This window comes from Colossoma macropomum, unplaced genomic scaffold, assembly GCF_904425465.1.
Source record: "Colossoma macropomum unplaced genomic scaffold, Colossoma_macropomum, whole genome shotgun sequence".
Taxonomy (NCBI): domain Eukaryota; kingdom Metazoa; phylum Chordata; class Actinopteri; order Characiformes; family Serrasalmidae; genus Colossoma; species Colossoma macropomum.
This window is the reverse complement of record NW_023494806.1, coordinates 27367893-27394934: the sequence shown is the minus strand read 5'-3', so window position 1 is coordinate 27394934 and position 27042 is coordinate 27367893.

The following is a 27042-nucleotide window of genomic DNA, read 5'->3' as shown; positions in this document are numbered from 1 at the left end:
CTCACGCGTTGTAAGCCAATCATATCAGACCTGGGGAGGGTCTCTGTGCATGATCTGCAAAGTAATTGGTAGCTTAGTTGAAGGTGGGATTTTGGCTAAAAGCTAACTAAAATAAAAATAAGACCTTATTCAAAATCTATAATACACAGAGTCAAACAGAGTGAATATATCCACTCACCGTATGCATTTGTGGCAAATTATAGTCAGTATAGCTGGAAATATGTGTTTTACTTGGTTAACTCTAGCTAGCTAAATTTAGTGTAGGTTTAAGTGAGGTAAAGAAAAGTGGAAAAGCTAACACTAACATTTGCTAACTAGCTGACAAGTTAACTAGTTTAAGCTCACTTCATAGTGAGTGAGAGAGTGTGAATGAACAAGAGGAATAGAAATAATGTTACTGACAGCTCTTTATGTTCTTTGTTTTTAGATTTCTCTTCAGTATTTGGAGAAAATTACACCAGTATTTGCCTGAATTGGCTTCCTATTCGGTCATCACAGCAAAGTTTTACATCCCTTAATTCCTCAACATGTAGATGGAAATTAAGAGGCAGCAGCTCCATCGAAGGCCAGTCAGGTTAGAATATTTTAGCAGTTACAGCAAAAAAAGGCTGATTATTGTTTTATTATTATTATTATTATTATTATTATTATTATTATTATTATTATTGTTGTTGTTGTTGTCATTGTTGTTGTTGTTGTTGTTGTTCTTGTAAATCTGAGTTTAATGAAATTAATGTATTAAGTTACTAAACATGGGAAGAGAAGGAGAGAAAAAAGATAAGACTAGCAGGACTGAAGAAGCAGCTCTGATGAAGGTTAGTGATCAAGAAGGAAGCAAAGGAGAGTTATATAAGCTTTTGGTTAAAATTAATGCTGACTTTAACTTAACTGAGAAAATATAATATTTGTCACCATGACCACATAATTGTGTCACCTAACTTATTAAACATGCCTACAGAGCAACATCACGCTCTTTCTGATTGCACCAACTGAGACTGATCTGAAATCTGTGTTTCAGTTGTATATTTAGCCCTTGCAGCTTGTCTTAAGAGAGAGGAGATGGCACTGCTTGACTTCAGTACCTTTGCTTTATCTGTGTCTGTTGTAAGTGGATGGATATAGTGTTTGTTATACTGGCTCTGTGCTTTATATAAACTATGAAGAGACAGATCTACTGTATGCCAATTTGACCAAATAATAATTGTTTGATATACTTATCACGGCTGATGAACTTGACATTTTCTGGCTGTTGCTACTCTAAAAGTGCATTATAAACATTTTATGGCAATTAAAAACATTCTCTATGGGGACCCCCAGATCCCCATACTACAGGCTCAGCCCCCCTATCCTTGAACTCTAGTGATGCCCCTGGAGCTTATTATTATTATTATTATTATTATTAATTGCTTTTTACACATACTGTATTTCCTGCACAGTACAGCCATGCACATAGGGAGGTGCCAGTGCAGATAGGAGAGACTTTTAATGTTGTAGATAAGTTGATGTTTGTTAGTCTAAAGTGTGTGTACATGTTGTTTGTGCTGTTCTGTGCTAGGCTCTGCGGAAGCTAGTGCATTGTTAGTGCCTACCATCAGGAAAAGGTGTATGGCTAGAAGTGCTTTGTATCTCGCCCATTTCAGCAGCGCTAAGCGGTGGTTCTCTCTTGCTGCTGTGTTCAATAAAAGAGCATGTGCTTAAAGTGCAATGTTTCCCATATCTTATTCTTCACCAACAACACTGTTGTAAAACAAAGTGGCATCAGGCAGCGTATTCATAACCATTTCATGTAATAACTTTCTGTGAGGGAGCTTTTAGAGGCATACATAAATTTGTCCATAAATGTATTATTATTATTATTATTATTATTATTATTATTATTGTTGTTGTTGTTGTTATTATTATTATTATTATTATTATTATTATTATTATTACATGTATAACGACATGTCCTGGCATTGTATAAAAACATTTGTGTGTGACACATTTGTGTGTGTGCCTGGTTGCCAGGCGTTGTGTGGTCGTGCGATACACAGGCCAGGTTGCTGGGGATTATGGGACTTTGCTCTGGTGTACAGATAGCACTCCAGGGATGCTGTGGTGTTGGCTCCTCAATGTGTTTACATTGTAATTAAGGCTTAATTAGCCCGCTTAGACTTGCAACCTCCTCCAGCCTCTGGGCCAAAGTTCTTTTACTCCACCTCCCAAAGATAAACTCCCTCCAAGTTCACCCCCACCCCCTTTTCCAGAAAAACAGTCGTTTTTAATCATCCGTCCTTTGCCCTTGCTGTGACATTCACGTCTGGAAGGAGCTTCTTGGTTCCTTGTGTGTGTGTGTGTGTGTGTGTGTGGTGTCAATTAACCATATTTGGTCCAGCAAGCGAGAAGTCCAATGTCTTAAAAAAACGTGAAAGAAATTTGCATGTTTGCCTATGAAGCACACCTGTCCGACAAACGGTGTTTGTTTGTATAGCAGCACCTGGCCAGGCCTCAGGAGGAAGCAGAGCAGCCGTAACAGAAGAAACCCACCTGTTAGCCGGCCTGCTACCCATTACACATCTCCCTCTTCTCCTCTGTCCCCTGCGAGATCAACCGGCCAGAAGGCCTCACCAGCCGTCCATCCTGGCTCCCCTGACGAGTCCTGCCAGTGCCCCGTCCCGGCGAGGCTGGCTGGGTTGACAGTTCAGACCGGACTGGGGTTTGCTGATGGAGTCAGACTGGATGGCTTGTGCTGGAAACAGGATCTTATCAGGTAGGACCATATGTTAGCTTAAAGCTAAGCTTGTGGAGCTCTTGTGAATTTACACTGTTGCCAATTTCTTGGGTCTACTTACCTTGTGCCTGAACTTTGTTTTTTTCTGTGACTTGTTTTTCGTTTTACAACTACAGTAAAAGTTCAGTTAATATGTGAATAGCACAGGCACTTGAAACACGTAGGAACTAAAAAAAACGCTGCACCCTCCCCTGTATCTGCCCCCTCCTCCATAGGACCACCACTGACCAGATAATATTTGGATGGTGGCCCATTCTCAGCACAGCAGTGACACAAATATGTTGCTCTGGTACAGCAGTATTGCTGGGTTTTTAAACAATGTGTCCAGTATTACAGATGATTGTCAAGTATTTTAGACCCAGAACCTTCAATTAGGTGACAAATGGAAAAACAAAGGGAACAGAAGAACTAGAATTTTAAGAAAAAGGTACAGGAATGGCCTAATACTTAAGAATAACAGAATACTCTTGGACTGTGAGCTTGTTAAGAATTACAGTTCCCTTGAAATTCCTAATAAACAGCAAGCAGAAAGAGTCTTTCTTAGGAAACATCTGGATTGCCATAGTCACAGTGTTATTGGCATGCTCTTCTTCCTGTCCTCCCTTCTTTTTCTCCACTTCCCTCTTTCATCCTTTGTTTCCGAGCCGTGCGTCGTCTTGTCCACTTCCCTAAAGGGGAAATTTATGATTGAGAATGGAATGTTTTCAGGCTTTTTTGTTGTTGTTGTTCTTTCGCTTTGTCTTTTTCTGTCTCTTTTTTCACCTGCATTTGGTGCTGTGGTGCTTGTGGCTAATTACCTGCTATTTTCTCCCTGTCAGTAGACCCTCTGTCTGATTTTCTAGCACACACACAAACGCACACACATACTTTGTGCCCTCTCGCCTCCTCTTCACACACACACGGCTTCTTGTCTTATTCCTCCTTCTCGAGTGTGATCACACTAGGGCTGTAGCTCTGACAGCATTGAAGGTGGGGGGAGAAATCCTAAGGAGGCGGAGGTACGAACAGGCAGGTGTGTATTAATGAGGTCGATGTATGAAAAAGAGGGAGAGGGAGAAAGAGAGCGAGGTTATAGTCTTCTCATGAATTTTTCTGTTTCTATTTACAAGCACTTTGAAAGAGCGGTCATTATCCAACACAGTATATAGTAATTATAACATGAACTGTATTACAGAAAGCTTTAAACTACCGTTTCAGAACTTTGTGGTACAATCTTTCAAATAAGCGAAGCGTTAGGGATAATGTTACTACTTTAGCGAGAGTAAGGATCTCAGCCATTTATTTTTAATATCTTTAAATACTGTACTCTGCAAAATCAGAGACTACACTTCATTTATTAATTTTCAGTTAAAATGGCCATTATAAAACAAGCGATTCCTTTTTCAGGTGATATTTCTGAGGAAGTTAGATAATCCACATGCATGAGCAAAGGGAAAGTCAAAGGAAATGGGTCTGAAAGGATGTATAGCTGTCAAGAAGCACTTATCAAGAAAAGGAGAAAAAAAAAATTGCTCAGACCTCAACATCAATATACGTGTATGGGAACTTTGAAGGTGTGAAAAATATTCCTGTAAAGGTTTGAAGAACTGAAAGCAAGCATCTTAAAAAGAATAGAAGCTGTAGTAAATGGCTAAAGGTAAAAAAATATATGTACACACAGTTATTGTGTGTGTGTATGTATACATATATATATATATATATATATATATATATATATGTACTATATATACATATATATATATGGTTCAAAAACGTTCTCAGTATACCAGTAACAGACTATTAATATGGAAAAAATACAGTATTTCATTAAAACTCTATGGGTAGAGTCTGTGGTTTTTATATAACTGTATTGATATTCTACCCATATTAATGATGTTGTTATGGGTGGCAATAAGAAAGAGTAGATGAGACTGTATTCTATCCATGTCTGTACTCTCTAAAAATGTTCTGCACTCCTTGTCCTCTCTCTCTCTCTCTCTCTCTCTCTCTCTCTCTCTCTCTCTCTCTCTCCCTCTCTCTCGTTGTCATTCTCTCCTTTTGCTCCTTGGCTTGCTCCTGTGGCTGATTTGAATAATTCAGCACAACTCTGGTATTCTCCAGGGCCCCATTCTCTCTATATGGCAGAAGAGCAAGAGACAGGGAGGGAGGGAGCAATAGAGGAATGAGTCAGTGAGGGAGAAAGGGAGGGAGAAGGGAGAGAGGGAGGGCAAGAGCCAGAGTAGAGAAGGGGCCTTGCCTGCTCGCCTGACTGTGTAAATCAGTCCTAATGAGGCAGCGGAGGAGCAATCACACACACTTGCGCGCGCTTTCATATCTTCCGGCAGCCTCCGGTATCGACTGGCTGATAACCACCTGACCTCCACCTCTGTCTCCTGCTGCACCTCTTCTTTTCCTCCTTTTCAGCCTCAGTCCAATTCAATATAGCCTCTATGCTAACGTGCCATTCAATACATCCATGCTGCCCAAGCATATATACCAAACATGGCAAATGAACATGTCAGCACTGCCCATTTGTTTTCAGAGAGCTTCAAATCCAGTTCCAAAAAATCTGGGACTGTATGTGAAATGCTAATAAAAACAGGAAAGCAGTGATTAGTAAACTCTGTTTGACCTCTGTTAAATTTTTAAAAGGTACAAAACACAATATTTTATGTTTTACCTTAAGAACTTGAGTGTTCTTTCTTTTTAACAGCACTTAATATTTGTTTGGGGAAAACACATACTGTTCCAGTTTTGAAAGCCTTTTTTTTTGCCATTTTTCTATTATACAAGACTTCTGTTGTGCAACCATGCAGGACCTTTTGTTATTCTTTTTTTTAGCTTAATAACATGCATTTTGAATTGGAAACAGTTCTGGACTGCAGACAGGCCAGTCTAGCACCCACACACTGATTACACAGCCATGCTATAGTAGCACATGTAGAACGGTTTGGTGTTGTGGTGTTGAAGTAAGCATCCCTAAAAGACGTTGTCTAGAAGGCCGCATTTGTTGTTCCAGAATGTGTTCAGCATTAATGGTGCTTTCGCAGATGCAAAATACACACAAATACTACCCAATACCATGACATACCCTGACTTTTGAACTTTATGCTGGTAACAGTCTCGATGGTCCATTTCTTCTTTGTCCCAGAGAACTCAATCCATTATTTCTATAAATAATCATCAGACAACAGTACGCATTTCCACTGTGCATCAGTCCATTTCAAACAAGCTTGAGCCCAGAGAACTCGGCAGTGTTTCTGCACGTTGTTGATATATGGCTTCCGTTGTGCAAAATACAGTCTTAACTTACGTTTTTGAATGCAACAACAGACAGTGTTTTTCAAAGTATTCCCACGCCCATACGGTGATATTATTTGCAGAAACAGGTATTGGTATTTAATGCAGTGCTGTCTGAGTGAGCCTCATTATAGAAAGAGCTGAGATTGTTTTGAACATTTTGATGTATAACACGTGGGTATCATGTTGTATGCAAGTGCCTTTTAAAAGCACATTTAAGAATATATGCTAAAATCAAGAAAATCCCAGAGGGTTAATACATAAAGATGAACAAAAACAAAGCAAAAAACTTACATAGCACAGCTTTAAAATGACGATGACAGCATTTAGTGATTGAATGATTTAAGTCCTCCTTCTGTGTGCAGGAGTTAGGAGCTGTATGAACATTTAACTATTTATGCAGTACAGAAATCCAGCCTTGAGATAATAAAAGTGTGGACTAGTTTCTCAGGCCTGGGTATAGAGAAAACACTAACTACATCATGCCCTAACCTATGGTGCTTCTTGGTGTTCCATAATGTGCTGTGCCATGGCTGTATCGCCGCATCACATCACTCCATTCCTGTGTTTGTTCATGAGTTCTATTTCTTTCTCCCTTTACCTGTACGTCCTGTTTGTCCTTGTCCTTCCATGAAGCATCCCCAGATGAGCCTCTTGCAATATTTCTGTTGTCTCAGGGTGCCACTTCATTGCCTGCCCACTCCTGGGTCCACCTATTTTTGTTTGTTGAGCTTCAGGAGCTTTCCAGGCGTTGGTCAACTCTCGTTCGGTCACCTCTTGATCGACTGCTCTGCCCTGGCTCACTGTGTCATTGCCTGCACCTGTGTCTTGCTTGTATGTTTTTCCTCCCTGTGATGAATTATTGTTTCTTTGGAAAGTTTTTGTTGTGTTAGCTTACAGTTGCTTGTTTCCCATGTTCCTGTGTTTTCTTGCAACTGCTGTTAGTTTATAGTTTTGATCTTAACCTGCCTGTTCTGTAGTTCAACATCATGGATTAACCTACATCAGTAAAAAAAAGTTCTTAAAGAGTCCTTTAGTAAAGGCAGCAGTTGTAGATCTATTACAACTCAAAGAACCTTTGAATGTTTACATGATTCTTTGCGTAGTTAAATGGTTCTTCTTCATAAAAACCTGTTGTTCATGGTTCTTTAAAAAAAAAGTTCTATATAGCACCAAAAAGGGTTCCGCTGTTGTTACTTGTCAGTGACAGGTATTTTGATATTATATAGAAACCTGATTTGCTAACATCTGTTATAGAAATTACAGAATAAAAGTACTCTGGCTCCCTCGGTTAAAAACATTCTTGATCTACATGTGTATATATGTTAGAATCTTTATATTTATATATTATCTGTCAGACTAAGTACTAATGGTAAAATTAGGTTAGCGGCACTTGTTTTTACATAAATTTAACAGTGCAGCCTGAGACATCACTCAACCTCAAAAGTCAAAAAAGTGTCAGAAGTTGATAGAAGTAATTACGTTATGGACCATGCCAAAACATTGTAACTGAGTGGCAATTAAATTTCAGTTAATAGCTAGCTATTTTTTTTTTTGACTAGACCATTCCATAACCCTATATTTCTTCTCTTGAGCCATTTTTAGTGGGTTTACTTGTATGTTTGGGATCATTATCCTGTTGAAAGGTCAACTTCTTCAGCTTCAGCTTCTTGGCAGATTGCTGCACATTCTCCTCAAGCAATCTCTTGTGGTAAAGCAGCAAAGCAGCCCTGAGCCATAACACTTTCACTGCTATGCTTTACAGTTGGTATGGGGTTCTTCTGGTCAAATGCTTTGGTTTTCTGGTTATCTTTGACTGATCTGTCCACATTGTTCCAGAAGTCTTGCCCTGAATGCTCTTTTTAGAGAGAAAAGGCCTCCTTTTGGTGCTCCTCCCATGTAGGTCAAATTTAGGCAGTCTGATTCTAATGATAGATTATTAGAATCAATGATAGATCATCAACAACAACATCAACTTTGACATCAACAGCAAAAAAAGCTACCTGCAGATCCTGTGATGAAATATTAGGCTTCTTTTAGCATCTTACGGTCTGCTCTTGGGTTAAATTTCCTGGGCTGGCACCTGATTAGGTGCACTTGATTTGAATCTGACACATTTGAAGTATACATGTTGGAGAATACTAACTTGTGACTGTTTAACATGTTGAATTCTTTCTTTCAAAATTAGTTTGTAAAGTAACTCATTTTCACAGTGTTCTCCAATAACAGAACCCGCTCTGTCTACTAAAACCTAGTAACCTCCACACATCTCCCATGGTCTTCTCTGTCTATTGATTCTTTTATCCCTGAAAGCTCAAATTTAATAATGTCATAAGAGAGGATGTTAAACATTTACTGGGCTTGTTTATTGGAGTTTGTAAGCCAGCTTGAGGTGATGTGCAGGCAGAAAGAAGGTACTTATGTGAAGTGCTAGGAATAAGGTGGACGAGAATTATTATATGCTTTGTTGGGATGAAGGAGGATAAATTCACAGATGATAAAACTGCTCTTGGTCTTACATAATGCATTGTAGATGGAGCAGCACTCTCATTAGTCAATCTATTATATTTACTGGCAATTTAACAGTTAAGAGTTATGTATTAAATGTATATGTCATTTTTTACACCCCTGGTCAAATTACGCTTTATTGATTTTCTAAGTGAAAGTTACCACAATAAACTAAAATCTTGTGCTTTTCTGCATTTTTTTGTGCATATTTTTTGTTTAAAAAATTGAAAAAAAATATTTTTTTTCCCATTTTTATATTTCATTTGTTTTTCCAACTTATTACATTCAGCAAATAAACTGTAATTGTGCATTAAAATGTTCAGAAGTATAAATCTATCACAACAGAAAATCAATACAAGTCATTTGACCGGGGTGCCATAACTTTTGCACGCAACTGTATGCAGGTGGGTGTTTCTGTATGACAGTGTGTGTTATAGCAGTTCCACCCAGAGCACCTAGAACAGTTGTTTTTTGAATGTGCTTTATGAATAAAACTCAGAAAGAAACTCAGTCTACAAAAGCAAGCTGTAAGCTGCTGCGTACCTCAGGGCTTCAGTGGAGGAAAAGTCAAACGGTCTTGAGAAATGGTGTTTAGGTGGATCTGGTTTGGATGAGTGAGGGGAAGACAGCAGGAGTAAGAAGGATTGGGAAGAGAAGATGAATCTTGGTCCAGTGTCTTGCGCCAACTGCCGGCGTGGAACGGAATGTTCGGCATTTGCATTTGACCAAGAGTGAGCTATAAATGAGGAATCATTTGTTGCACATGTTTGATAAACAGTGCTACTCCCTTCGTTTTGTCAACGGAGTCCCTCCAGGTTTCACACACCCTGACAATAACACTGATTTTGGCAAAAAAGAACACCCTATGAATAAACAAGGGATTAAAAAAAGGGGATAAGATAGTTTCTGAACTTGTGAGAGTTAAAAAAAGGAGGTAGTATAATTTTCACAAGTGAAACTTTGTTGAAATGTTTGGGATAAAAAATGTACAACAAACATGAAAGCACTGCCCATAAAGTAAGCAAACTGGAGCCAAAGTCAATAACCTTTCTGCTTACTATGCCAAATAAGAATTATGAGTATAGTTGAAAGTATTCAAAGCTCTACTCTATGTAAGTCATTTAGTTGTTAAACAAAATTCATTGAAATGGGAAACGATCTGGTACTTAAGCCACCACTTTACAAGGTACTGGGGTGATGCCTCACCACTTTTTTGATTGTGTTCAGGCTGCTTACTCTTTAATCTCTCTTTGCATGGCCCACTGACCTATAGGCACAGAAATACAGGCAGATGGACAGGTGATTCTCATGAGATAACTGGCCCTGCTGACTAATCCAGTATTTAATCGCTGTCCAAAGAAAAGCATGCAAAATGAAAGAACTGCCCATAAAGCAAAAAGGGGGCCAAAGTCAGTAGCCTTTCTGCTTACGATGCCAAATGAGAATTAGGATTATGGTGATTGTATTTGAAAGTATTCAAAGCACAACACGGTAATGTAAGATATTAATAAGTTGTTACACCAAATTCATCCAAAGCAAGGAGAGCTGGTATTTGAGCCGCCATTTTCCAAGCTACTGGGGCGATGCCCCACCACTTGTTGATTGAGTTCAGGATGCTTATTTTGAAATCTCTCTCTGCACAGATCACTGGCCTATAGGCACAAACCCACAAACAGGTGAACTCAGTTGCAGAACCAATTAAAATATCCATTTCAGCTAACAGCGAATCCCACATGAGTGAGAGAACTGCTGCTGCTGCTTAATACAATATATTGTCACTCACCAAAGAAAAATATGTCTCTGCCAAATTGTAACTTCAAAAACATTCTTTACTTTTAATGCATGTTAATGTAAAGAAGTTTTATTTTTAGTTTTGGACAGTTGGGACACTGTGCAAAATGTGAATAAAAACAAAATGCAATGATGTGCAAATCATTTAAACCTAAAATTGAAAACAGTACAGAGACAACGCATCCAACGTTGAAACTGAAATTTGTTTTGTTTTTTGAAAATATATGCCCATTTTGAATTTGATGCAAACAACACGTTCCAAAATAGTTGGGACGGGGGGGACAAAAGACTGGTAAAGTTTAAACTTAAAACACTTAAACACCTGGTGGTTGATTGGCAACAGGTCAGAAACATGACTGGGTATAAAAGAGCATCCCAGAGAGGCTGAGTCTTTCAGAAGTAAAGATGGGGAGGGGTTCACCACTCTGTGAAAGACTGCGTGATCAAATAGTACAACAATTCAAGAATAAGGTTTCTCAACATAAAATAGCAAAGAACTTTGACTTTTCATCATCTACTGTACATAATATCATTAAAAGATTCAGAGAATCTGTGAAATCTCTGTATGCAAGGGACAATGCCAAAAACCAGTATTAGCTGGCCGTGATCTTTGGGCCCTCAGGCAGCAATACATTAAAAACAGACACGATTCTGTAGTGGCGCATTATGAAATGAAAATAACAAAAGAGATCCAGAACTGTGGAGAAGCTAAAAATTCAACATCAAACAAGAATGGGAAAACCTTTCACTTTCAAAACTACAGCAGTCGGTTTCCTTAGTTCCTAAACGCTTACAGAGTGTCGTTAAAAGAAGAGGTGATGAAACACAGTAGTAAACATGCCCCCATCCCAACTTTTTTGGAATGTGTTGTCAGCATCAGATCCAAAATGGGCATATATTTTTCAAAAAACAATAAAATTTCTCAGTTTCAACATTTGATAAATTGTCTTTGTAGTATGTTTCCTTTAAAAATATGATTCACATGATTTGCATATCATTGCATTCTATTTTTATTTACATTTTGCACAGCGTCCCAACTTTTTTGGAAATGGGGTTGTAAGTAAACACATCTTCTATGGAGAATACACTTAAATGTGGCATATTTCTGCAAATTTTGGTGCACAAATTCTATTTATTTTCTGAATTTAACATATTGGGAAATAAAACAAATATAAGATGTGTCATAACTTTTGCACAGGCCATATTTTATTTTCTTTTTTTTTTGGTGATTTCACATGAAAATGTGCAGAAGTGCCTTCACTGTAGAGGAGATGTTAACTTATTTTCACTTAGAAAAGCAACAAAATTTTATCATTTGGCTAGGGGTGCCCAAACTTTTGCACACAACTGTAGGTATTGGCCTGCAGCACTGCCCCCTGTTGGTGAAACGACACCACACCACTGCTTTTGTTAATCAGAAAAAGCTGCCATTTGACAGTCAGCTGATGTTATACCAGACTAACATTAACAACACTAAGTGTCTACAAGCATGTTTTGGAGCAATGCTATAGAAGAACCATTCAGTAAATGATCTTTAAAGGATTATTTATAAATGAGATGTGGGAGTGTGAAAAAAAAAATTAATTCTGTATAAATTCATTTTTAATTTTTTTTGTAGAGCTGTATGTTCATGTCAGGAAGGATTTTTCCTAACGTGGGATTTTTCCTGACGTGGGACAGACTGGAGTCGAGGAGATGATGTTCTTATAACGCTGTGTGACTCGGTAAGGCCCTGAGAGATTGATTGTGGAGATGATCTTTGAAAAACACTTACTCTACTGACATAATCTTATTATTATTACTATGACTGCATCCAGTGAGGTAACGAGATGGATAAGGCATTCACACACAACCTTCTTTGTGATCCCACCCATCCAGCTGGGAAGCTGGAAGCGGTGTCTGTGTGTGTTTGTGTCTGTGTGTTCCACCATCTGCAAAGCAGCTGTAGGGTTTTGGGGCGAAGAGGCCAAAGAGTAAGTTTGAAGCGAATGGTGTTGGATTTTGAGCACAAAGATGGCCTCATATGGAAAAGGAAAGTCAAGGTTACATTTCATGAAGCGCTTTGTGTTTACTGAATAAAGCAAAACCCCTCTCTGTGTGGAAATATTATGCTCCTTTGCTCAAACCGCTGGATTTCTCAATGCAAGCTCCTTAACTAGTCTGACAGAACCATAATAATGTAGCATTATAGCATTGACAGAAACTGAGTGACATGCCAACTTGTTACCATGTTCTCTTATCCTATGAAAATCCTAAATAAGCAAGAAGAAGTTGTTTCATGCAGGGAACACAATAATGGCTTAAGGTTGGCCTTCAGAGATGCATATCTTCACTGTCATACCAATACTAAATGTATTCATTATTTTAAACCATCTGAAAATACCATAAATCTCCACATTTACACAATTTGAACAGTTTATCACATAAAACTGAGTTTTTCTAACTTCTTCCACACTTCTAAAAACAAAGAAGGCAAAAATAGTTATTTTAGGCAATGTCATAGAAGAACCACTTTTGGTTCCCTGAAAAACCTTTTATTGGAGGGTTCCCAAACCAAGGTATTTGAGTTTGAAGAACCTTTTTAAGCTTTAAAGAACCACCACATGATGTAAAAGTTCTATATCAGTTGAAGCTTTTCCAAGAGCCATACATCCAAGCCAAGAACCACGTAGGAACCTTTGTTTTTAAAAATGTATAAAGTTAACATTTTGGAGATATTAGGTGCCGTCAAGTCGTTTCCGACTCCTAGTGACCATAAGAATAGTGTTTTTTCAGAATGTCCTGTCTTGTGTCTGAGTCTTCAGGCTTCTCAATGGCTGGTTAATGATTCCTCTGATTGTATCTGTTCATCCTGTATCTGGTCGTCCTCTCCCTCTTTTACCTTCAACTCTTCCAAGCATAATGGTCTTTTTCAATGAATTGGTTCTTCTCAGAATATGTCCAAAGTAAGATAGCTTTAGTTTGGTTATCTGGGCTTCGAGTGAGAGGTGAGGCTTGATTTGGTCTAGGATCCATTCATTTGTTATCTTTGCTGTCCAAGGTTCTCTGAAAAGTCTTCACCAAAGTTCAAAAACATCGATATTTTTCCTTTCACACTTGTTTATTGTCCAGCTTTCATAAACATGAGAAACCACAGAGAAAATGATAGCCTGGACAATTCTGGTATTTGTTTATAGAGACAAATCGTGGCATTTAAAGATCTTTTTTAAGCTACTTCATCCTTGTTCTGCCGAGTGCCAACCTGTATCATATTTCTTGAGTGCTGGATCCTCTGTTGTTAATAATTGATCTGATTAGGCAAAGGCTGTTTCCACATCTTCTTCATCAGTGGTAAAGTTAGCGGTCTTTCCTGTTGTCATAACCTTAGTCTCCGCATATCGGAGGTTATTGATGTGTCTTCCACCAATCCCAAATCGCCTACACTAACAAAGTACTGTCTTGTAGTTAAATATACAGAAAAGCAGTCGAACACAGTTGCCAGAATTGAATATTTATGAATGTTGTTTTCATTTAAGTTGTCCTTTACATTGTGTGAACATTTCATCATGAGTGAACCAATAGAAATGGTCCAAAATTACCCAAGTTTTTTTAGTTACACTCTTAAAAATACAGGTGCTAAAAACAGAGTTACTGGACCAACATATTAGAATAACCACTTTTAGTTCCCTGAAACACCTTAGTGTCATTGATGGACTGAGAATAGTCCACCAACCAAAAATATCCAGCCAACAGCGTCCTGTGGGCAGCATCCCATGACTTCTGATGAAGGACTCGAGGATGAGCAACATAAAGTGTGCAGCAACAGTTGAGCTATGGTCTCTGATCCACCACCTAAATACTAACCTGCTCTGTGGTGGTCCTGTGGTGACCACTGAAGAACAGGATAAAAGGGGGCTAAGAAACAGATGGGCTACAGTTTATAATTGTGGAACTATAAAGTGCTCCTATATAATAAATGGAGCTGGTAAAATGGACAATAAGTGTAGAACATATTACTGTACATACACACTCAAAGTACAGCAGCAGGAGGCAGTGTGTCATTTTACGTTTTAAGACAGAATGAAGTGATCAGCTCAAAACATCCAGTTGCATTTCAACACCCAATGTCTCCATGCTTACAGTCGCTTAAGCTGGAACTGAACGGCGTCCCTAAGTCAGGCCAAGTGTTCAACAGATGTTCTAGTCCAATATATACTACTTGTCATTAGGTATGCGCATTTCAGCTCCGAAGACCCTTTGCTTCTCTGCATGGGGGCTAGGTGGAGGGGGGTGTTGGTCGTCACACATTAGGGGGTGTGACAGCTCCAGCGACAGTAGGGAGTTTCACCGAAGTGTCAACATCACCCCAACTCCCAGTCCCGTTTAGGACAGATTAAGCCGATTGCTCATTGCCAGTGACATAATTTAGATGAATGGTGGGCCTAATCTGTCAGGAGGAGGGAGGGAGGTGGAAGGGAGGTGGAAGGAGGAGGGAGTACAGGGAGTAAAGCTCTCTTCTCCATGGGCCTGGGGAGGGTGTTCTATTACTAAACATGTGTTAACAGCCCACTCTCCTTTTTGGGTAAACAATAGAGTGGTCGCGTGGTACTCCAGTGACAGAAGGAGCGAAGGAGAGAAAGATGTGTTTTGTTCACGGAAAGGTGTGAGAGTGAGTAGAGCGGGCAGAGGTGATGGATGAGCCGGGAAGTCCACTGAGACAGGTGCCGGGCAAGGAGAGAAAGAGAGAGACAGAATGAAAGTGTGAGGCTACTGGCCTAAGCATCCATGCCAAGACTGTGGCAAGAGAGACACCATGTGGTTTGGTGGTGAAATTGCAACTTTGACTTTTTAACATTAACCTGAGCCTCTAGTTTGCATAAATCAAATAATAGGTGACCTGATGTCCACGTATTTACCAGCACAGTCCATATTTCAGCTTTGTTTTAGGTGCCCCATCTGTCCAGTATATTCATTGCTGGAGCACTGTACAAAATATGCATTGTGCACATGTTCTGCTTGAATATCTGATATCAAGTGATTGTTCATTTAAGTATAAAATAGCTTGAGATGTCGTCGCTGTTGTGACAGTTAACTTTACAAGAGAAGGACAAATCTTTGCTGGAAGTCAGTGTAACAAGAATTTACTCCAAGTATTGTTGTATGGGTCTATTCATCATGAAATGTTCACACAATGCAAAGGACAGCAGGTGGTCATTCAGAGTGTTTTGATGCAACACAACACAAGCCATTTTATTTACTGGGCAAAACCACCAGTGAACCTAAATGTGCATGCACCTCTCCGCCATGAATGTAGTGCAAAAAAAAGTTTTAAAACTATCATAAAATAATGTGTTGAAAATTAGGCAGTGTATTCTTAACTATTCCATGTAATAGGTTTCTGTGAAGGAGCTTTTAAAGGCTTTAAACTCTTCAGACATCTGGTTCCTATCACAACCAATGTGAACAATTCTGACTCTAGAACGGAGCATTCCACAACAAATAATGATGTGAAAATAAAAACTGGAGCCTGATGTGTAAAAAGTATTAATGCTTCAGAAAGAGTTGCGATGCACTTCCAATAACTCTGAATCAAGTTAGGTTTAAAATTAAACCAAAAGTAATGAATTTACTTTTCTAAATAAATAAATAAATAAATAAATAAATAAATGGCTTCTTTGTAATGTGGTTAAAGAAGAGTGTGACTACCCCATCTTACCCCCAACCCCAGTCTCTCTTGCAGTTAGACATACTACTACGTAATGGAAGTTGGTAAAGTACCAATGCTACAAAGACTATTAAAAATGAATTACATTAAAAAATGAATATACAGAATTTGAATACTGTTTTGTTGGGTCCAACAACATCTGCTAGGCATTGTTCTTATTCTTTTGACACATTAGAGAAGAGGTTTGGTGTTATGGTCACAGATTGATGTATACCTTCTCCTCTATATAAAAAGAAAATATCAAATTAAAAATATGCAGTGGAGTTAATATAGCTACATGACCCAAGTTCTACTGACCCCCTTGAATTTTGGAATAGCTGGTCACCCTAATCAAATGTCAAATCAGCTCAGTGATCTGGGCTTAGTTTTGCCATTAATGTCTTTATAAATAGACTAAATAGTAAGTGAATCACACTGTTGAATGCATATGATCTCTCCTGAGACCTGGCAGTATTCTGGAAGATTCTAGCAAGTTTTAGAGGAGAAGTTTTAGAGAAAAAGAAAGTGCTTGTTAAGAAAACGTAATTGATATAGAACCTTAAGGGTGTGTTTATACTTGCAGTTTGGTTCCTTTGGTCCAGACAAAAGCAGAAATGTTCTGGTTTGCTTAGCATTCACACTAACATATAACATTTCATCGAACCAAAAGAAGAAACAAAATAATGCAAGTAAAAGTCACAGCTAATTGGGCCGATTTTATGACGTACAATAACTGTGATAATGTCCACCGAACTTCTGGGCTCATTGTTTTATTTATGTCTTGTTTTATCTGCATTGTGACTAGAGCAATAAGCATGAGGCTCAGCCATGTTTTAAAACGAAAACTATCCATTCTGTAATTACTGATTCAGAGCTTATGAAGAGTTGATAAAGCACATGCACATTTTCATTTTGAAGCAAACCAAGACTGACCTGCTGAGGGGGTCTTGGCCAGCTTATTTGGTGTGCGGCAGAGTTCGGATGGCAGCATTCTTACTTGAGCTAAGGAATAATCTAGCGATTGCAGCAGGATTAATTTTAATCGAACCAAACCTGGAATCTCAGTGTTTTGTTGTTTAGTCAAGAAAACATTATGCAAACTGTAACGTTTGAGGCATGGAGGCGGGATGCAAAAGCGAGTTTTTATTGAAATGAGAGTCCATAATGAAAACAAAACAAAACCAAACTACAAGCGACAAGATTACATTCACAGAGTAACATCCACAATGCAAGACGAAGACTGAACAAACACAGGGGTATAAATACACTGAGGGAAAATAAGAAACACCTGGGACTAATGAGGGGCGGAGCACAGACAGGTGGAACAGATAACAAGGGGGCAGGACCAGGGAGGAGACACAGAACAACAACAAAAGCACATGGTAAAAGAAAACAAAAAGGCACATGGCTACAACAGAAGTGAAGAAACAGACACTCAGAGGGACAAAGGGAGAATCCGTGACAGAACCCCCCTCCTAACGCGCAGCTCCCGAGGCGCGAAAAACAAAGGCCATCCAAAGTGGGAGCCGGTTAGGAGGAGGGACTGGGTAGGAGACAGGATAGTAGACCGGACAGGAGACGAGACTGAAGACAAAGTGGAGAGAGAACAGGAGACTGGAGCGGAGATACTGGATACAAGAGAGAAGTCTGGACAGTGGAACAGACAGGAGACTGGACAGCGGGCTGAGCATGGGATTGGACAGGAGATGAGACAAAGGATGAGACACATGAGACAGCAGGAGGCAGGACACGAGACAAGACAGGAGATGATACTGAAGACAAAAGTGGAGAGAGAACAGGAGATGGACTTAACATAGACATGGGGACAGGAACAGACATGGTAACTGGGACAGGGACAGAAAGATGGACCGGAACAGGTACAATAAGACCAAACACAGAAACAGGAACACTGATTGAGACGGGTACAGATATATACATGGTTACAGGGACAAAAACAAAACTATGGACTAGAGACTTGGGGGAAAACACAGAATTAAGTTCATGCAGGCGAAGGAACTGGGTGGCAGACTGAGCAGGGAACTGGAAAGTCGGCACTGAAGCAGGACACTGGAAGGCCGTCACTGGACGCTGAAAGATTGGCATAGGAGGGGGTCGCTGGGAGGTTGGTGGCGGAGCATAATGCTGAGAGGCCGGCACCGAACCAGGACAGGAAATGAGAAAAGGAGTGGCCCAGGGTGCAGGAGCAGAAACTGTGGCATCCCAGGGTGCAGGAGCAGGAGTGGCCCAGGGAGCAGGAACTGGGACTGGTGACGCTGAGGCCATGGGCAGGTCTGGGGATGTAGAGGCTACCAGCAGGTCAGGGAACTCGGAAGCAACGTCCTCGGCAGCAGGCTGGGCCGCAGCGACGTCCTCGGCGGCAGGCGGGCCTGCTGCGACGTCCTCGGAGGCAGGCGGGCCTGCTGCGACGTCCTCGGCGGCAGGCTGGGCCGCAGTGACGTCCTAGGAGGCAGGCGGGCCTGCTGCGACGTCCTCGGCGGCAGGCTGGGCCACTGCAGCGACGATCCTCGGAGGCAGGCGGCCCTGCAGCGACGTCCTCGGAGGCAGGCGGCCCTGCAGCGACGTCCTCGGAAGCAGGCGGCCCTGCTGTGACGTCCATGGCTGAGGCTGGCGGGCCTGCTGTGACGTCCATGGCTGAGGCTGGCGGGCCTGCTGTGACGTCCATGGCTGAGGCTTTCTCCTTACTAGGGAGCAACAGCTGAAGCCGACAGAGCAGATGGTAGCTCTCCTGAAGTCTGACCTCATTTTCCTTGATAAGGTCCTGCAAACTCGCTGCTTCCCTGTGTGGTCTTGCATTCTGTAACGTTTGAGGCATGGAGGCGGGATGCAAAAGCGAGTTTTTATTGAAATGAGAGTCCATAATGAAAACAAAACAAAACAAAACCAAACTACAAGCACGACAAGCAAACAAGAGACAAGGTTACATCCACAATGCAAGACGAAGACTGAACAAACACAGGGGTATAAATACACTGAGGGAAAATAAGAAACACCTGGGACTAATGAGGGGCGGAGCACAGACAGGTGGAACAGATAACAAGGGGGCAGGACCAGGGAGGAGACACAGAACAACAAAAGCACATGGTAAAAGAAAACAAAAGGCACATGGCTACAACAGAAGTGAAGAAACAGACACTCAGAGGGACAAAGGGAGAATCCGTGACACAAACAAAATGTTTTCCATTTGTAGTAAAAATTATAGCATAAACCCAAATCCAAAGCATCCTTCTGTAGTATCCTTCAGAATTGGGCTAGGAATGACCATCCTATGTGGCATGAATCTTGCATCATTTTGTTGTTATTAGTATAAAGGAAATTGACATGGTAAGTAATATATGACATGATGTGGTTCACTTCATTAAATTTGTTAACTTTTGGAAAATTCAGTTAGAAATAAGTGGATTGACAAAACATGCTGAAATAAATGTATTTCTGTTGAGTTTTTACATTTTTATGATTACAGCTCAAGAGAAGACAAGATAGCTGCAGTTTATCCACATTGATCAAATGATCGACTGCATCAAACTCAGTTCTTCCTGTAGTTGTAGTGTCTTGCCTAAATCATAGTCTTGAGATTGTTATGGACAAAGCATGATTAGTTTTGGTTAGGTCTGCTTCAGCATTTCTCTGACCATTTTCATGTTGTAGACAATTCAGATGGTATTGTTGCCAGTTTAGCACCGCTGTATTTAAAATCTACTGATTGCTTGTCAACACATACACACGTAGGGCTATCAAACAGTTAACATTCAGTGATTATAGTGGCATGAGTGTTGACTGCGCTGACAGAGAGTGGCACAGTGGGGCCATCGGTGGCACTACATTCAGCTAGAAATGTGTTATACTGAGAATTTCACCTGCGAGATGTGTGACTTTTTGATATGTACACATTAATCAAAGGTGATCACACCTTTCAGTACCAATTCTTGCATTCTGATATTCTGCATATTCATGTATGATGTTATAAGTAGCACAAAATTACATTTGACTCTTTTACATATCTCTGAAGAAATGACAGAATCATGGAGTAAAGCTTGGTCATTGATGCCGTTTATATTAAAGGGTGCAGAGAAATTCAGTATTATACAATAAGTAAAGGACATTTGGTACAATGCAAATAAAAAACAGAAAGCAGTGATTTGCAAATGGATTTTTACAGATATTTCATTGCAAACAGCACAAAGAAGAGATATGACATTTTTTACCTTAATAACTTTATTGATTTTTGTAAATATATGCTAATTCTAAATTCTAAAACCAACATTAAGATGAGGGGCAATGTAACACCGGGAAGTTTGTGGAATGATAAATAACAGACCTGTTTTTGAACTTTCCATGAGTAAACAGGTGAATAGGTAACAGGTGATGCTATTGTGATTGGATATAATAGGGGCAATCTTGAACAGCTCAGTTGCCACTTTGCAGAAAACTGTGTGAGCGAATAGTTCAACAGTTTCTTAACGCGCATTTGCAGAGATTCATCTATCTACAATCCAGAATCTGGAAAAATCTCTGTGCGTAAAGAGCAAGGACAAAAACCAATATTGAACACTCATGTCATTTGATCCCTTATGCAGCACTCCATTAAAAACTGACATGCTTCTGTAATGAATATAAAACATGGATTTAGGAAACCTTCAGAAAACCTTTGTCAGTAAACACAGTTCATCACTGCCTCTACAAATGCAAGTTTAGTCTATTATGCAAAGCAGAAGCTATACATCAACAACATCCAGAAATGCCACCAACTTCTCTGGGCTACAACTCATCTGAAATGAACTGATGCAAGTGCAAAAGGACCATTATGAAACACAAAGTTCAAAAGCCAGTTCAAAAATATTTTGCAAGTCATAGAGAGCCTGCAAGATACACAATAGACTGAGTAGAACCTTCATAGTGGCTATGATTCTGATTTTTACATTTACCAATGTTAGCACTGCCTAAGCAGAAATTTAATTATTAATAATTAATCAGACAGCAAAGACATCTGAAGGAACAAAATGGCAAGAAAATATAGATATAGTATATCATAAATATAGTAAATGTATGTGTATGACCAAACATGTGACCAATACCTGATGTCCTTTTTTTCTCCTCAATTTCTAGTTCTTTCCCGTCACATTATGCTACCACAGCTGAGTGTTTGGAGGTGCTTCCTCTGCATCATTGGACCGCTCAGTGCACTTGGAGGAGAACACTAAGTCCAATCTGTTTAATAAGGTCAGTATCAGATGTCAATACCAATTCAGTAAATCAGATTAGTAAATCAATAACTCACATTTTTCATTTGAATCGTCATTCTAAGCCTCATTCTGCAGAGTGGAAGAATTGATTGCTTCGGGCAAAGTTTGTGTCAATAGAGTTGTAATGAGTTCATGAGAGGTCATATGTTATGCTAGGATAAGTATGAGAGTAAGAGTTTTTGTAATAACCTGTTTTCCATTATAAAATTATTTTAAAACTCTACATATATATGTGTGTGTGTGTGTGTGTGTAAATATATATGTGTATATATGTATATATATATATGCATTACTTATTTATTTATTTATTTTATTTATTTTACCAAACAATAGCCAATGACCAAATGCCCATTACACAATCAAAGTATATTCAGAACAATTCATTTTATCAAACTATATCTGATATGTATTTTAGTGCGTATTTTATCGGTTGCCTGGACAAATCATTAGTGGTTAAGCATTTAAAAGTAACCATTGTCACCATTAACTTATGTTAGTTTGTTTGATGTAACTGGGCCTTTTCGTGTTTTCATATTTTAGTTGTGATTTCATATTATGTACTCACACCATCATACTACCACCAACATGTTTCACTGTCTTTATGATGATACTTTGTCCTAAAAGCTAACAGAATCCTCACAATCCTTTGAGTTTGCACAGCCATATAGATCTGTTCACATTTTATTGATACATTTCCCAAATTGCTATGAACACACACATTCACATGCACATAACTAACTTGCCCACCCCTCCTCCCACACACAATGTGTTGTTCGAGGTGCCATACTGTGTGTGAAGTCACCTGATCATGTCTGCAAGGTTACACTGAGCCTAATTTGAGTGACAGCCACAAAGGAATGCTCTTGTTTCCAATGGCAACATGATTTCTTCCAAATGTTTCACACACACTTTTTACACATAAGCAGAATAGGATTTGCCTCACAAATTCACACAAATTGTGTAATCAAAATAGTTTTTTAACTTTTTTATTATTGACAGTACTACTTATATGGATTTAAACAGTTTCCAGTGTACTACAATCACATATCACCCCTGCCAAATGGAGAATGCAAAAGCTTTAACCCTTGTTGAGTTGAGTACTTTTGTTTTGCTATACTATTCAAATGTAGTTGTGCAATTGTATATCTGGTTACACAATTATATTTGCAGTCATATGCAAAAGTTAGAACACCCCTGATTTTAGGTAATATATCCACTGCAGAGAACACATTTAAATACAACATTTTTCTGCAGATGTTACTACAAAAAAAAAAAAAATACAAATTATGCTCTAACATTTGCACAGCTTCTGATTCAGCAAATAATCATTAACTGTGCACTAAAATGTGCAGAATTGTGCACCCTGTAGAGGATGTGTAGTTATTTTCACTTAGGAAATCAACAATACATGCCCAAAGGTTTGCATATGACTGTACGTTCTATTTATATTTTGTATCAACAGGTTAGAATCTTCTTGGTTTTTTTTGTCTGTTTTAATTTTAACAAAATTCACAAACGTAGCAAAAATGTAAAGGATGATTTTTTTTTTTTTCCTGCAAAAAAATCAATCATAATCAAATACCTTCTTTTCAACTTACTAAGACAAATGTGATATCATTTGAAAGTTCAGAATCTGCGATTTCAATAAAATTACTCCATTTATTGCAATGAGTTACAAGTGAGACATAATCAATAGACTGCACCATGCTTTTGCCAGCATAATGGGTAAATGCTGATGCACATGGCACAACTGATAATCAAACCTTTGAAGCTTATAGAAGTGAGTTTCATAAAGCCAATGTGTAACACATTTTAGCAATGCCAAACTTTGTTTAAGGAGGTGCCAAAATGTTAGTATATGCAATTGCTCATGTCAATAGAAAGGAAAAGGTCTGCTAAAAAAAAGATTAAATAATAATAAATGTATTAATTAAGTTAATCTTATGTACGTCACCTCTTTTTTTGTGAGTGTAACACTGACCATCACGATTAGTATTAGTATTGCTACTATTGGTATCCAGTATTAAATTGTTATAGTATAGCTCTTGTGATCTTTAATCTTGTGTATTTGTTGTGATCTCTATGCTAACTTGCTAACAAAACGCTGATCACAAAAAATAATCTCTGTGGTTACAAAAGGAACAAGTGGTATGTTAGCTGCCTACAGTTTTCTTGTGAATTTAAGACAGTGTAAGTAATAATGCCAAAGGTTCTTAGCCATCGCCTCCCCCACATTCTATTTCCAGAAGATTCGGCCCTCTCACCAGGACCCTTTCAGTGACACCTCACGTCCACCTAGCAATTATAACAAAATTAAAGCTATTTTCCATGGCCACTGTTTGCCCTATTAATAAGCCCACCAAGATAACCTCCATTCATTTAGTGTTTTAGCTCAGTCCTGTCCTCATCATATTAAGGCAAGCAGAGAAATCAAAGTGTCACTCAGAAATTCCAGCCTAATGGCCTGACAACGGCCAGGGTTGCCTTTTTTTCCCCCCTTCTTCCTTTCCCTCCATTCTCTCCCAACCCTATCTCTCTCCCAATTACAGCTTTTAATCTATATGTAGATAGTAGTGGCCAGCAACCCCACCCCAACCGCCCCTCCTGTTGAAATGTCAGGTGGGAATAGGTTATTAGCTAACTTTTAATTACTGTCCATCACTTATGCTGGCGGCTGATAAATGAGGCAGTTCGCACTCGGACCTTTTATCTGCTTTCTGGCCATTAGTGGTGAAAGCGAGGTCGGCCATTTTGGAACAGAGAGAAGCTAGGCTTGTTTTGATGATGCTCTAACAAACCTGGTTCTGAAATCAGGAAAACATTCAGGAATTCAGGCTCAGAAACATACTCCAATCAAGCCAATCAAGAGCTTAGAATTCAATAAGATCACATTCTCAGAATCAAAGAGCAAAGATTAAAGGAGCTGCAGGTCTGATAAGTGTTAGATGCAAACAAAGCTTGGATTTTGTTGAATATTCTGAATAATGGCAATACCTTTTGTGTATACCACCATTCCTTTTACTGATGCATTGTGTTATATACTACAAACACCAGAAAATAGTTCAGTTTTGATGACATACACATCGAGATCCAGCTGTTAATGTGATTATAAGTCCAAACATTCTTGAAGAGAGTATTGATGTGCAGTCATGATCTGTGAAAATCTAGAATACTAAAAGAATACTGTAGATATTTCATCAATGGATACTGTATGGAACAATGGAACAGTTAATTAAAGGACACTGTGTATAGACCATTCTACACAATTGGTTCAAAAGTTCAAAACACATGTTGGACTTTTAACTAACATGGACATTAGACTTGCTTTTGAATGACGCTATTCTTTAATTATGTTTACTGTAATTTATGTATACTGTTTGGGTGGTCACAGCAGGTTACACAAGGCCTATGCTGCACCACATTGGCAGCATACTGGGTACGTCACTGCAATAAGCACATATTTTTTTCCAATTGAGACAAAACAGTAGCAAGATTATGCCCACTTTAACAAGTGTGCATTATTAATTTCCCAATAAAGCATGCATCTACTGTTCACAAGCAATTCACATTACCCCAGTGAAGACGTAAAATTGGATTGGATTTTTTTCCACTTATATCTTACCTCTGATGACAGTTCACAGATCACTGCCGACAAGGACAATACAACTTTATTCTTTCATTTGGGCTGACATTTTATATATGGCTTTAGAAATGGCCATCTTCTACTTTGTCGAAGTATCAGGTCTTGCATTTACAGATCCCCCAGCCACATCTTTTGAATATCTGGAGCTTCAAATTATAAATGCATTCACAGAAACTCTTAACTCGCTGCTAAAAACCTGAACGCTTGACCAAGGTAATGGCCGATAGTGGAGTGGTTACTAAGCAGTGATGAGAGAGAGAAAAAAAGTGGACATTCAGGAAACACATGCACAGCATCAGGATTTTGATCAGCCTTAACACAATAACAAATTTGTATATTTCTTTCCGCTGTGCTGCTAGTAAAGTTCCCAGTGCGAGTCAAAACAGCTGATTTTCTCATGTTATTCATTCTAGATGAAATGAACCTTTTTAGCCAACTGTGTCTGAACACATCGGAATTAGACCTCCGCATTTAACCCATCCGTGCAGTGAAACACCACATACACACTAGTGAACACACACACACTAGGGGGCAGTGAGCACACTTGCCCGGAGCGGTGGGCAGCCCTATCCACGGCACCCAGGGAGCAGTTGGGGGTTAGGTGCCTTGCTCAAGGGCACTTGAGTCACGTACTGTCAGCCGAGGGGATCGAACCGTACCTTCCGGTCACAAGGCTGGTTCCCTAACCTCCAGCCCACGACTGCCCCCCTCTTCATCTTCTGAAGATGAGGTGAATGTGTAGACAGCTACAGCACTCAGGAGCTTGTGAATTAATTTCAATTTCTGTGCCCCAAAATGTTTAAAAAAGCTAAAAAAAAAGGTCTAAATAAAGAGAACCACAGTAATGAATGACTAAAGAATACACTGACAATATCAAGAACACTGTCCACAATTTAGGTAACGACTGTCATAAAAAGAAGAACACACAGTTGTGGATGACTGAAGATTACTTTAGGAGGAACATTTGAAACACTATAAGCACTATGGGCAGTTCCCTGAGGACAGAGTGTTTGATTTTTTTTTCCCTACTAGTTGGCTGATGCAGAACGAAGCCAGATAGCTTACATTACTCCTAGGAAGCTGAACATCATGTTAGGAGAGATGGATATTCACAACTCGACTGAGACTTTAATGACTCGCAACTCAGACTCAGACTGAGATGGAGATTCACAACTCAACTGAGACTTTAATGACTCGCAACTCAGACTCAGTTGTGAATCTCCAACTCAGCCTAAGAAAAAAAAAACATAAACAACTGATTAAATTAGGACCTCCAGCCTTAAAGCAGTAAAATATAAAAAGCCTCAGGTTAGATTTAGCTTCAAATAACAAACATTTCATTATAGAAAAACCTATAGTAAACATGTTACACATCTTACATGTGGTATTAACTACAGGCTAACCGACAATTCAGAGAATTTTTGTTTAAACCCTTCATCTGCTGGACTTTCTTGACCTTGGTTGTTTTTTCATATACATAATCAAAGGCTCAGTATTTGAAGCCAACATATCAATCCTGACATGTAATTCATTGAAGTTTACTGTTTTGTAATTTTAGCTGGTATAGCTCTAATGCATGATATGGTTGGACATATGGTGGTTCTGTTAATTACTGTACTTGCACAAACATGCTGGGTATTGTAGTGAGAAAACAACAGTGAACAAACATTGATGGACAAAAACACAAGGATACATGTTTCTGAAAACAGTGACGTTGAAGGATGAAATGCTGCACTACAGAATATTACTTAATCTGACAAATAACGTATTGCATGCTAGTTTTGGGTCAGAGAGGCTTTTTTACTTCTGGAGCCCATTAGATTAGGAAGATTTCTTTAGTGTTTGACATCATTTGGGGAAAATTGTGCCAGCAAGGGTATTAAACTATTGGCAATATAGTGTAATTATAAAAACATGCTGTTGCAATCACAATCTCCCATATTCAACCAATGGCTGACAATGTCTGTTTTTAGGGTCTCTGTCTATATGTATGCTGTCCTCTTTTCTTTAATTTTTTTCTTCTTTTTTGGCTGCTTTCATTTCTTTCTGTCACTCTTTTATGAGCTCCGCAGAGTATTAGAGGTCACCACGGGTCATACCTAGTCTT